At 52.1% G+C, this 13,758-nt stretch overlaps 1 protein-coding gene across 1 annotated transcript in view; it reads right to left on the minus strand.

Annotated features, from left to right (window-relative positions):
* Window positions 1-13,758, minus strand: part of GABBR2 (gamma-aminobutyric acid type B receptor subunit 2) — a 350,606-nt gene that overhangs the window by 226,309 nt on the left and 110,539 nt on the right. The gene's annotated exons all lie outside the window — the stretch shown is intronic.

Below are 13,758 nucleotides of genomic sequence, written 5' to 3' on the forward strand. Positions count from 1 at the left end.
CAAAGGATATATGACGTTCATTGTGCTTTCTCTTAATTTTTGCAGGCTTTGAAAATTTTCCAAAAAACTGGAAGAAAATGTGGAGGAAAGGTAGAAACACAAGTAGAGCCACCAAAACACTGACTGCATTAAAAAATAATGTCTGCAACTGATTGGAATACAGTCCATATAATATATATTTTAAAGATCCATGAATTCATAATGCTACTTGCACGAAAAGGAGAGACTGAGAAAGAGAGAACCCCCAAACCAAACAAAAACAAAAGATTCCTGGAGATTCTCCTAGATTCCAGGCCATATGCTGGGTTCTGGGGTTCCAACTAGTGACAAGGGAGGTACGGCCCCACCCCTCCCCACCCGCACTGCCCCCCCCCCCCCCCCGATGACTGAGGGGACTGACAACCACCAGGCAAGCTCCACACTGAACAGGAAACTGAACCTTGCATGACAGGGCAGGGTGGGGAGAGGCAGTTGCTACGGATGTGTCTACTGGAGGCAGGGATCTGGGTGGAAAGCCTCCTCAGAGAAGAGAAGAGAAGTCTCAACCTGAGAACTGAGGAAAGATCCCTTCTTGCTCGTGGGGGCTGCTGGGGTGGGCCAGAGCTGCTTTGCTGCGCCAAGGGTCCACATCCCCACTATTCCAGCAACAGGCCTGGAGTCTCAGAAGACACCCAGGATGAGAGGGGGGGCCATTCCCATAAAGGCACCATGCCATCTCACAAGTAACGAGGACAGTGCTAGATCACAGCTTGTGTGGGAATCGGTGGCCAATCTGAGAAAACCACGCTTCTGTCGGCATCTGGGCATAACATCTAAATAACTGTCTAACCCAGGATCCTTTGTCTCAGGTTGAGTGCTTCCCACTTTATAAGGCTTCAGCTCTGTATCATGGAAATAATAAATTATTTAATTTCCTTGGTACACAGAACCAAAGCAAAAGTCTTCTGTATAATTCAACGCTAATGTAGGCTAGGCTCTATTAAAAAACAAAACAAAACAAAACAAAACCAACTCATTCATTATAAAACCACCCAGAATAGAGCTCCTAAGTACTATCTGCTTGAAATACTTAGCATAGTTACTGATTTTCACCAACAACCAGTCATCTCCTTTTTGAGTTCAAAGGAGCCCTTTATTTTTTTACACAACAAGTGACTAGATGAGGAACAGGTTTAAAAGTGGTGTGTGTGTGTAGGGGTGCCTGAGTGGCTCAGTCAGTTAAGAGTCGGACTTCGGCTCAGGTCACGATCTCACAGTTCGTGGGTTCAAGCCCTGAGTCGGGCTCTGTGCTGACAGCTCAGAGCCTGGAGCCTGCTTCAGATTCTGTGTCTCCCTCTCTCTCTCTCTGCCCCTCCTCCACTCATGCTCCGTCTCTCACTCCCTCAAGAATAAACAAACATTAAAAAAAAAAAAATGGTGTGTGTGTGTGTGTGTGTGTGTGTGTGCGCACAAGCACACGTGCTGAGCGATTTACAGGGAGAACACAGGCCAGCACTGAGGGGCTCAAGCCAGCCTGGGTGGTCATCTGCAGACAGGCAGGAAGCTCATCCCCGGGGAAGGCTGGGAGGGATCCCAGGGGCCTGGAAGGAGCCTCCAGACACCCCACTCCCACACCCTGAGGCCTCAGCAGGAAGAGGGGAAAGTCTCTTTGACCTTAGCGTCTTGTTTTCCTCATTCTGAAAACAGCCTAACTAGGAAGCTTCCTCCCCTGCTCTTCCTTCCCCACAGTGTTGCCCAAGGGTTAAATGCGATTCGCTGACAGGCATTATATCTCATGGTTGCCAGCATAGACGCTGGAGCCACTTAGTCCAGGCAATTTCTTGGCAAGACACTCAACCTTTCTGTGCCTCAGTTTCCTCACCTGTGAGATGAGGAGAATAATAGCGTCATAGGGTTGGTGGGTTGGTGTGTGGAGTAAATGCACTAATGCGCAGGGTTAGAACCGTGCAAAGGCCAGAGAATGTAGGCCAGGAGTATTATAAATTGGTTTGTAATAGGCCATCTGGATGTGCCCATTCTTGATTTAGGACTACCTACTCAGTGCCAGGTCTTGTGTGAGGCCCTTGAGGTGCAGCCATGACTCAGACAGGCAAGGACTGTCTTGGGGGAGTTCACAGTGGGTAACACTGAGACCTCATCAGAGAATTGTAAGGTACTGAAGAAAGGGCAAAGATGAAATGAATGAAGAAAACACAAAGCTGGGGAGCAGGGTTGGGGGAGACTAGGGAGGCTTCCTGGAGGGGGTAAAGCTTAAACTAAATCTCAGGAAATACACAGGGCTCAGCCAGGGAAGGAGGGAACCAGAAAGGCACCTAACAGTGGGAACAGCATGGGCAAAGGCCTCAGAGCTGCAGAGAGCTGGCTCTATCCCCAAGCACGAGGGGAATGGGTGACAGAGGGACCTACCAGCAATGCTGGCCCTGCACCTTGGCCTCTGCTCATAGTGTGGCCTGACACAGGCTGCTTGACCTCTCTGGGCCTACCTCCTTCACCTGTAGAATGGGTTCTCTACCTGGAACACTCTGGTGGAGAATGCATGTCTGAGTGGCTTAGGAATGGAGGGAGAACCAGGCCCAACCCAGGAACCACTATAGGAGGGAGTCACATGCAGGAAACAAGAGGGAAGACAACAGATTTAAGGCACATGGTGATAGCTTTGAGCTACAGGATTACAGGGAATAATGACATGACTTAATCATCTGGCCCCACCCTTTCTCTTTGCAGCAGGAGGCCCAGAGAACACAGTGGATGCATAGAGGCCACACAGCTAGTCCCAGAGAGCTGACCCCATGTCCCAGGGCCCTACTTCTTCCTGGAAGGTAGACCAGAAGGCCACCTTAGTCTTGGGAAGGAAGAAGAATACAAGGCACAGTGCCTGGAACTCTGAGGGTCTTGTCTAATCTCACAACCAGCCCAGGGTCTGCCACCCCACTGCATGTCAGAGATGAGGCACTGAGACTGGGAGAGGCTAAGTGACCTGCCCAGAGTCACAACTAGTAAGTGCCAGGGCCTGGATGTGAGCCCCAGCCCATGTGACTCCAAGCCCAAGAAATGTACCAGGTATTGTTATTATTACAAGTTGACTGAGCACATTAGCCCCTCTGGGCCTCTGTTTCCTCATCTGTACAAATGGGCACAAGACCACCTTATCAAACAGGATAAACACAGAGCAGTCAGGGCCGTGCCTGACACCAACCCCGTGCTCTTGTCCTAGGGCACCTGCCCAGCAGCCACACAGCGTCCCAGGGCCCACGCAAGTGTCACTACAGTCCTTGGAGGAAAGCAGAATGGTTATGGATGAGCGTGTTCAGGCTCCACTGAGGGCAAGTGGTTTGTGTAAGGCCGCCCAGCTGGGAGACGGCAGGGCCAGGATGGGAAGCCAGGTATCATGCGAACCCGGTGTCCTTCCCACTGCTCCTTACTGGGAGCCACAGGTCCCCCGTGTGTGCTCCTGGCCACTAGGGGGTCAAGGGCCTTGCGAGCTGAAAGGACTCCCAGGCTGGCGTGTCAGACCGAGGCTCAAGCAAGACATGCTCCGTCTGCACCATAGTTTGACAAGAGTCCTTGTGGTCCATGATGCTGAGATGCAGGGAAATCCAAAGGTGGTGACACCTGACATTCTGCAAGTAGGTTTGGGGGCTGAATACGTATTTCCCTTAAGTCCCTTCCAGGGTCTGAACACCTACCCTTGAAATCCTTCCCCCTCAGCTGACACATCTACCTTCAGAGACCCCAGCATCTTAAATCAGCAAGAATCATCTAGGATCTTGTTAAAATTCAGACTCAAGGTCAGTAGGTGTGGGGTGGGGCCTGGGGCTCTGCATTTCTAACAGGTGCTGCTGCTGCTCTGTGGCTTTAGAGAATCTCTAGACCAGTGTTTCCCCAGGTTCCCTGATGATATGAACTATCCAAGGCAATTGTTAAATAAAAACCAGCTTCCCAGGCTTCCTCCCTAGGATATGATCAGTGGACCTGGGAATCTCATTCTTAATTAGTACACCAGTACCCTGCCCCCACCCCATCCCACCTGATGAGTTCTACCGGTGGGTACATGTGGGAAACTGCACAATCTAGCCCCTCATCTGGTGGCTGAATCCCCTCTGAGCACACCCACTAGGAGCCGCCCTGTCTCTACCTGAGGGTGGCTCATCACCTCATCTCACTCACTGCTGTGCATCAGAATCACCGGAAATGCTAATCAAGCGCCCAGAGGCCCGGGCTTCTAGAAGTAGGACGGAGCCTGGGCAGGGTGACCAACACGTCCCCGTTTGCCTGAGACTTTCCTGTTTCCCATTTCCTGTCCACGTGTATCGTGTCTACCCTCACGACAACCATCTTAGGTTGCTATTATACCATTTCACACATTTGTCCTCCTGGAGGGAACTACTTCTCTCATTCCCTCTCCGGGCCTTTCCAGTCTCAACTTGTAATTCCAGACTCAACTCACTGTAATCTGCTGTTGTGCTGTGACCAGCAGCATCAGCTGTACCGTAAGGAGTGTGAGTGATTTATTTATTTAGAATGAATTATTTACACCCCGAGTATTTCCAGAAAGGGGTTGAGGCAGTGAAAGACGCATAAACAATGAGGCCATTGGGCTTACACACTGGGAGCTGATATTACTTTCGATACCATGGTCTTGCATTAAAAATGGGGGTTAGAACCTTGAATTGAATCTTGTACCAGATGGACAGGAAGGATATGGGTTGGGTCCTTGGCAGGAATAGACTGGGAACCTCCAGGCACTTGCTCGACAGGACCGTGCCCTTCTTTGCCTCTGCTTCTGTGAAAACTCCACCCAAAAAGAGCATGTGCACCTCTTACAGCTGCTTGGGGTTTATTTCGCCTTCCCTGCAAGTTCTCTGTTTTCACTTCACTGTTCTGAATCACCTTCATGGTCTGTGATAGTTCATTTCATCCACGCGACTTTGAATCTGGACACAAATGGAGACATAAATCTTCAAGGAATTCCCAGCCCAGGGCCTGGCCAGCGTCTCAGATGGCAGAAGCACCAGGAACGGTAATATCAACCTTAGTCTGTAGAGGGCCTACAGTCTGCAGAGTGCATCCACCCTGCTCCATTAACCCTGTCCTGTCTGATGCTCTCAACAGCCCCCGAAGAAGGGCAGACTTAGCCCATTCTGCAGATGAGTCCAGTGAGGCTCCAAGAGGTTGCTGATTTGCCCACACCAGTTCCGTCAAAGAGAGACACGGGGGGACGACTACCCAGAGCGTCTGGGTTCTAGGCCTCTAGAACCTCACCAAACTGCCTCTCTGCCATGTCTGCCCATCCTGGGGGTGGCTAGTGCTGGGCAGTGGGATATGTGCTGGTCTGGGAGTGTCTGGGAGAGCACAGAGCAGGCACTGCACTGGTTGAGTTTAGGGCATGAATAAATACATAGAAGCATGAGTCAGTGAAGGAATAAATGCATGGGAACAGACCCCCTCTTTCCCTCCAGAGGATCACTGGGGTCCTGCCCAGATCCCTTTCGAGGGCTCGTTTTTCCTCCTACCCACTTGTATCCAAATTGAAAGCTACCAACGTTTCCTCACCACATGGAGGACATTCGCCAGCTCTCAGAACCGGAATTTCCTGCACCGGGCATCCCGTGACATGGCCAGGAAGGCCCACCCATAGTGCGTGCCCTTAATATTGCTTCTCCCTCTCTCCCACCGCCTTTTTTTTTTATGGATCCAGAAGGTGGAAGTATCTCATAGATTATTAATGTGCTAAATGGCCCCTCTGGAGACCAGTGCCAAGAAATGGCTCCAGCCTGGCCTGGATTCTTGGCCTCCGTCGTCTTTCTTAGACAGCAGCCACAGCAGCGGCTTCCAGCTGTGCTCAGTCACACCGCACCTCCCGAACGGTCCTCATCGGGTCCACAGTCTGGCCACCCAGCCACGCGTGGATGTGGCCGCCGTGGCGTGGACTGGGAGGGGGACAGACTTGCAGCTGGGTGGATTTTGACTCACAGGGGCTGAGAAGTGGGCATTTTGTGCAACGTGTCTCGCTGAAGAACCCCCATCCTGCCCCTGACACTTTGGTTTCAGGGTGCGTTTGGTGCCAGAGTAAACCACCTTGGTTGTTGATATAAAACGGAGTGATTTTTAAACTCTGCTAGCTGTAATTAGAGATCTGCTTCTGGTGGAGGAGTCCCCATCACTGCAATGATGGCTACTGTTTGTAGTCTATAGAAGTGCTTTCACTTAAAAGGGAAAGCTTTCCGTGATTGTCACAAATGGCATACAAGGCTAGTTTGCTATTCCCATTTCACATAAAAGCAAGGCTGAGAGAGAGAAATGAGACCATATTTTAGTGTATTCTGCAGAGCCCTGGAGGGTGAGCCATGGGACTCACAGCTTTGCTGTTACTGTGAGAACTTGGCTAGGTCCTCCCCACTTTGGGCCTCTGTTTCCCCATCTGCAGAATGGGGAGACTGGACCCGATGCTTGCCAGACCCTCCCCGCTCTGGCTTTCTATGAATCTACCTCAAATTCCACAACCCACAGCTAAGTTAAAAACGAACAAACCAACCCTTTGACTTCTCAGGCAACCCACCCCTTTAATAAGAATGGCTTGAGAAAATCAAGTCCGATGACAAAATTTCTGTTCCTGGGATGCAAATGGCATTGACCGACAGTTTACAGCCATGCTGGAATTCAGTAAATAGCAAAGGGCTCTACTGGGGTGGGGGCTCGCTGATTTGGTTTTTTAAATGTCAAAACCAAGCATGATTTAGATTTTGCAGAAATCAAGTCCTAAGCATTCCGGGCCGTCGTTGCCAATCCTGCAACAATCGCAGACTCAACATCGCCCGTCTGCATGACCTGCCCCCTCCGCTTCCTGGCAGGACCTTCTCTGTGGATTCAGCCCCATCACACAAGCTGAGAACTTCCTGCCCGGGGAGGTCCTGAGGGGAGTCCCGCGGCGCAGGATGGCTGCGAGGGGAGGCTGGGAAGGTGCCAGGAGAAACGCATCTACAATTTAATATCTGCTGCGCTGCCTTTTAAAGGACAGGCTCTGCGGGATACGGTTCTTGACGAAACCGTGTTTGCGTTTTCCTGCGAGCAGCCCTTTATCCCTTCAGGAATCTGACTTTATTTTCATCAGCGAGACTATTTCTGTCTGCATGCTGAGGCAGAGCTATCACCTAGCTCCCAAGAAGGAAGGAGTTTTGTCCCGCTCTCTGAGGATGTCAGCCCCCTCTGGCTTCGTCTCTTGTACCTTTCCGGGGCCCTGCCTCCATCTCTGGTTGCAGCGACCCTGCCCCCATCCTCCGCTCCTCTCCAAATTCTTCCGCCTTATCCCCAGGCCCCATGCTTTCAGAAGGACTGCCTCGGTTGGGGGCAGGTCAGCAGAACTCCTCAAGAAAAGTGCAAGGCAGGGTCAAAAGCAAGCCCCCTTCAGAAGGCTGAGGACAGGATTCTGAGGGGCTGTGAAAACCATGTCAAAGGAATATACGAGTTAAAAAAAAACAAAAAACCTGGGTCCAGGACAGGAGATGTGGGCTGAGGCCAAGCTGGAGGCCATTTTTTGGCCTCCCTTTGCTTTTCTTTACCAAGGGGTTGCAGGTTGAGAAGCACTCTGGGTCCCTTCGGGTCTGGCAGGCTCTGATGATCTGCCCCCTTCCTTAGGGACAAGATTGAGGCCTAGAAGGCAGCCATCCAGCCTTCTGTTGGCAAATACTCCCCCGGTCCCGCTCAGCACATGAGCCAGGTCAGCACCAAGCCCAGGGTGCAAGGCTGAATGAGACTAGACCCTGACCTCAGGCAGCTCCAGGCCAGGCCGGACGCAGGCACAGGGCAGGAGACACCATGGCTGGGGTGTGTGGGTAAGACGGCACAGGACAAGGAATGGGGGACTTCACAGGGAAAGGGCAGCAAACTGCACCAGAAAGAATGAGCACAGTCCTGCCAGGTGGAGAGGCCCCTGTTTGGGGGGGGGGGGGGCATGAAGGAGCAGGAGGTGGGCAGGGAGCGGGGGGGGGGGGGTAATGGAGAACCCTCTGGCCGCAGAGGGACTGTGGACTCTGTCCTGGGGGCCCTGCTGTCTCCTCTGCACCTTCTCCCCAACAGGGGCAGCATAAACTGAGCTCTGCACACTGGGAGCACTCCACAGAGTCCTTGGCGTCCCAGTCCTAGAGCCCCAGCATCTGGGAGATGAGCCTGAGAAATGACCTGGCCTAGCAGGACCCCAGGAAATTACTGCATCTAAGTCACCTGAGCTGTGGGTACTGAAATGGCAGCGAGGGTGAGGAGTGGGTCTCTAGCCCTTGAGGCATTTGATGAATCCCTTAACCTGCACCTGCTGAGTGCAGCCTGGGGAATTTGTATTAACACAAGCACATCCCCAACCCCCATAAGTGACTCTTGTAATAGAGTTTGAGAGTCTTCAACCTGGTCTATGCTTCCTCTATATATTAGATCTCCCCAGAAGCAGGACTGGATGACACTGGTACATCCGGGGAACCTCGGGCAACAGGGAACCCCCTACTTCACAGCCAGGCAGCCTGCCCTGTGCTGGACGCCTCCAGCGCCAAGGACTTGCTTGCAGAGAGCGGAGGCTCTGCTCCCCGCTAACTTCAGCCATCTCTCCTGCGTCTCCCCACCTACGTCACAGCCAGCCAGCAACATCTCTCAAAGAGCCATGTGGCTCTGGAGGCGAAGACTCCTGCGTGTCCTCCGGTCCGAACATGCCGTCTTCAACGGCCAGTCCCCGACCCTTCCCAGATGTCTCCCAGGCTATGCCCTCGTAGGTCCCTGGCGGTGTGAGGCCCCAGCTCCGAGCTCCCCAAGGGCGGGGTCTGACCAGGCCAGAGAGGGACAAAGCCTGCATGTCACAGCCTGGACTCTAAGATCCTCGCATCTAGCTGGAGGAGCTGACGCTCCCGGTGGCTGAGTGACTCACATCATGACTTAAACAATATTAGTCTCTCGACGCAGCAACCATGAATCAAGAAGCCCGGCAAAAAAGCAGAAGTTAAATTTAACCGATTTTGGCACCAGGCTGAATTTTCACCCCTCTGTCGTGCGAATCCCTATTTTTGTAGCACCAGGAAACAGAAACAACTGATTACACATTCCAGGCTGTCTCTGTCCAGCGAGCATTGTTCCCCCAAAGGGCAGTCAGTGCTCCTTTTCAATTACACAAATTACATGCATTTTCCCATTTGTGAAAGTCTGTTTCGGAGCCCAGTTTTGAATAAGTTAAGGGATTCGCTGAACCCCTTGAGTGAATGTAGGCCCACTCCTCCAGCCCCTCCACCTCTCTGCAAGCAAGCTCAGCCTCTCAGAGGTGACGAGGGGGTTGGGAGGCTCCCAGAGTGTGGGTTCCCTGAAAATGGGGCAGAGGGGAGGTGGAAACCCCAATGCTACTCTTTATCAAGAGCCTCGTCTTTGTTGCTTCAGTCCCCTTGGCTGGCTCCACAGGCTGAGAGAAGTCTCCTCTCCTGGGCTCATCCTGTGGTTCTGCCTCCGAGGTCCCCAGAGCTCTCCAAACTGCCAGGCACCGTCCAGTCCCCAGCCCCCAGGGTAGCCCCCATCAGGGTGCAGCTGGAGCCCCTGACCTGGTGCAGTATCTGATGGCAGAAACCCAGGGCAATGGTGGACCGTTCGTGTCTGCAACGATGCACAGTGATCCTGTTTAGGAGGAGACTGAGGACCTGCATTCCCTCCCACATCCTCCACCTCCCCCACAGTCAAGCCCACAGGGCAAGAAAACTGCTGCCGTGGGAGGCTTCAGACTCTGCAGTCTGTGCCCCGCATTTAGTTCAGGTCAGCACTCAGCGACGACCCAGCTGGTGCCCGGCCCTGCAGCAGGCCCTGGGAACCGGCAGATGAAGGAAATGAGGGCCCCTGCCCCCCCACAAGAAGCTCCTATTCTAGTAGGGAACACCTGGATATAGAATAAACCGTTTCCCACAAGATGTAATTCATTTAATGACAAAATACCGTGTGCAATAGAAGTGACGATGAACCTTGTTTCCCAACATTCTTGTCACTACGACTCTGCGAGGAAGCCTCGTACATGTTTTCCTAACCCTGCACCACTCATGAAATGTTAATACCACAATATACTATACACCTATTTATGTCTATATATATATCTGTGCTTTATACATAAAATGAGTAAGATACTTTGTCCCCTCTGCATGAGAACCACTTTACAACAGCCTGGGGGAGACAGCCTTCATAGAGAAGCCTTTATTTAGGAAGGAGCAATTCATTTACTTTTGGGGCTAGGGATGGGAGGCACAGAAGGCAAGGAACCAAGGAGGGCATCATAGAGGAAGAGGTACTTATCCAGGGTTTTGAAGGATGATCAGGAGCTCTTCAAAACACAGAAGGGGCTCAGCATTAAGCCTCCTTTTCTGGGCAACTTGAGCTCCCGCCTCCTTCAGAGAATTACTCCTTCCTGCAGCAGTCAGCTTCCAAGATGGACCCCGGTGACCTTTGCCTCCCGCTACAGCTTGCCTAATCCTCTCCCTCACTAAATAAGAGCTAATTTGTCCAAGCAGTGGAATAGGCATAAATGACAGTGTGCACCTTCCGAAGCGAGGTCCTGAAAGACTTTGCCAACCTCTGCCTTGGTCTCTAGATGAGTCGCTTTGGGGGAAGCCAGCTGTCATGCCACGGGGGGACTCTAGATCTCTATGGAGAGACCTGCATGGAGAGACACCAACTTGCCAGCCATGTGAGGGAGCCAGTTTGGGAGCTGATCCTCCAGCCCCAGTCAAGCCTTCAGATGATGCTAGACCCCAGTCTCCAAATCTTCCAGGCAGACCCCAAACATCATGACGCAGACACAAGCCATTCTCTGGGTCTGAATTACTGACCCCACAGAAATAATGAAATAATAATTATTGTTGTTTTAAGCCACTGAATTTGGAGGCGATTCGTTATGCAGCAATAACTAGTACAATCTCCATTTCATAACCCAGTCTCCTGTCCTGTCAACTTCTCTAAGCTGGAGGCCTGTCTTGCTCATGCGGGGGCCAGGGAGCTCTGGCTGGCAAGCTAGAAGTTCCCAATGTCCTGCTTGCTTCGACAGCTCCTCAGAGAATTCTGAGGGCAAATGGATCCAAGTGAGGTGGTGAAAAGGCCCAGAAGCTCCCTGGATTCCTCTCTGAATGGGGTTTCTCCAGAGAGCTTGGCCTGCCATATTTGAACAAAGTGTCCGTCTGCAGGTTCTTCCATCCCTCCATCTCTGCCTTCCTCCCTCCATGCTTCTGTTCATTCAACAGACATATAACAAGGTCTGTGAAGTGTTAAGCACCAGGAAAAACAGGAGTAACTCAGGCCCAGGTTCTCTCCTTAAGGAGCTCAAAGCCCAGCTAAACATGCCCCCACTTCTGCCAAGCCCTCAGAGAGGGACAGGCAGAGGCGCAGGAGGGGTGGGCCATGTATGTGCTCAGCTAGAAGTAAACACAGGGAAGTGAGAAAAAGAATTTGTAGAGGGGAGACTTTAGAGAGTGCAGTAAGGAAAGGCTTCTTGGAAGAGGCAGCATTCAAGCCGGATGTCTAAGAATGGGCCGTTTCAGGAGGTGGGAACAGTGTTGCAAGAAAGACCCAGGATGCTGAGAAGCTGGGGTAGTCAACTCGGGGAGCAGCAGGAGGCAGGGCAGGGGTAAGGATAAAACAAAAAACACTTAGTGCTAAGGATGTGCCAGCCACAGTTCTGATCACAATGTGATCATTTACCCCACACAGCAGTCCTATGAGACCGGCCTTCTCCCTCCCCTGCTTTTCTATACGAGAAGCTAAGGCTCAGAGAGGCAGTGCCTGGCCCTGCCGAGTAGGGAGTACAGCGTGCTCCTCAGTCTGCAGGAAAGGAAGCTGAAGCAAGAGAAGGTGACCTGCCCAAGGCCTCACTGTTTGCAGGCACCACAGGGCCTGAAGCCAGGTGAGTGGTGCTGGGTCCCAGGCACGTGGTTGGGTTTGCACCATAGCATGCCAAGCTGCTTCTCTGACCTCATCTCCTGCTGCATCCACCCACATTCAGCGTGGCCTGCTCAGGCCACAGCGAATGACTCAGTGCTCCCCAGGCCCACACACTCCCCACCTCTTGCTTCTGAGCGCCCCGTTTCCTCTGCCGGCAATGCTCTCCTTCACGGCTCCAGCTGTCCAGCGTCCTCTCTTCCTTCACAGCCAGCTCCACATCCCTCTTCTGGGAAGCCTTTCTTGCCCCTGGGCTGAGTGGGTAGCCTTCCCTGGGACCTCGCTCCTTCCTCATCATACCTCAGCCTCAGACAGCTCCTGCCTCCCTTTGGGCCGTGAGGTCAGGGTTCTACCCCCAGCATCCCATGCAAGCAGGGCCAGACTCTCTGAGCAAATCAGTCAGCAGGAGTGCGGTGAAACCAGATCCTGCTGTGGTCAGGCTCCACTGGCTTCCTCATTCCCATCCTGGCTCCCCACTCACCATGCTCCTGCCCCACTGCCCCTTCTCTGTTCCCTGAACATGACAAGTTCTTTCTCAGCACAGACCACCTGCATTTCCTATTCCATCCACCCAACCAGCTCCTTCTCACCCTTCAGGTCTCAGCCCAAAGGTCACCTCCGTCAAGAGGCCCTCCCTAACTGCCTTGGGGCCGTCACCACTAGTCCCATCACCCTGGTTATTTCTATCCTGGCTGTTTCCTACTGCAGTCTTTGCTTAAGGGCCAGACTGCCTGAGTGTAAATCCTGACTCTGTTACCTATGAGCTGACAGTCCCTGAGCAAGTTACTAGACCTCTGTGTGCCCAGGTTTTCTTCTTTATAAAATGAGGATAATAGTGACGACGGCACAGAGAACTTTTAAGGATTGAATTAACGCAAACAAGTGCTCAGAAGAGTGTCTGGTATGTTGTAAGCCTGTAAGCCTTACACAAGTGTTAGCTCTTAGTATTATTACTTGTTTACCTGCTTACTGCCTACCTGCCTCCCTCCTAGAATGTAAGCTCTGAAAGGGAAGGTGCCCTACCTGTCCTGTTAGCACTATATCCCCCAGTGTCTACCAAAATTCCAGGCACATAGTAAGTTGCCTGTTATATTTGTTGGATGGATGGTAGGGTGGATGATGGAAGAATGGATGGACGGATGGATGGATGGATGGATGGAAGGAAGGGTGGATGGAAGGAAGGGTGGATGGAAGGAAGGGTGGAAGGAAGGAAGGAAGGAAGGAAGGAAGGAAGGAAGGAAGGGTGAATGGGTGGAAGAAAGGAAGGAAGGAAGGAAGGAAGGAAGGAAGGAAGGAAGGAAGGATGATGGATGGATGGATAATGGATGGATGGAAAGAAGGATGGATGGATGGATGATGGATGGATGGAAGGGTGGATGGAAGGAAGGATGATGGATGGACGGATGGATGGATGGATGATGGATGGATGGGTGAATGGATGGATGGATGAAACAAAGAAGTAAACCACATGCGTGGGCCACCACTCATTCTCATTGGTCACATCTTTCCATGTTCTTCTCTTTCCTAGTCCAAAGAACAGCTGGCACTGGTGAGTTTGTCTATATCAGACCTTACACTCCCTGGCTGGATGGTGTATAACATTTGCCAGTGTAAAGAGTGAATACTGGTCAGGAGCCCCAGGAAAGGCTTGTGTGAGGGAAAGGGCAATCTTGGTGGACAAGAGAATTTCAGTGGGGGAGGGAGGCTTGGCAGCAAGGAGATAAAAGTCCATCTGATCAGGGAACAGTGAGAGCAGGGCTCAGAAGTCTGAAGGTGCAAGATGTCTCTGGGGAAAGGTGGGTTGTCAGGAGGGGCTGAGGC

Source organism: Prionailurus bengalensis, chromosome D4 (genome assembly GCF_016509475.1).
Source record: "Prionailurus bengalensis isolate Pbe53 chromosome D4, Fcat_Pben_1.1_paternal_pri, whole genome shotgun sequence".
Taxonomy (NCBI): Eukaryota; Metazoa; Chordata; class Mammalia; order Carnivora; family Felidae; genus Prionailurus; species Prionailurus bengalensis.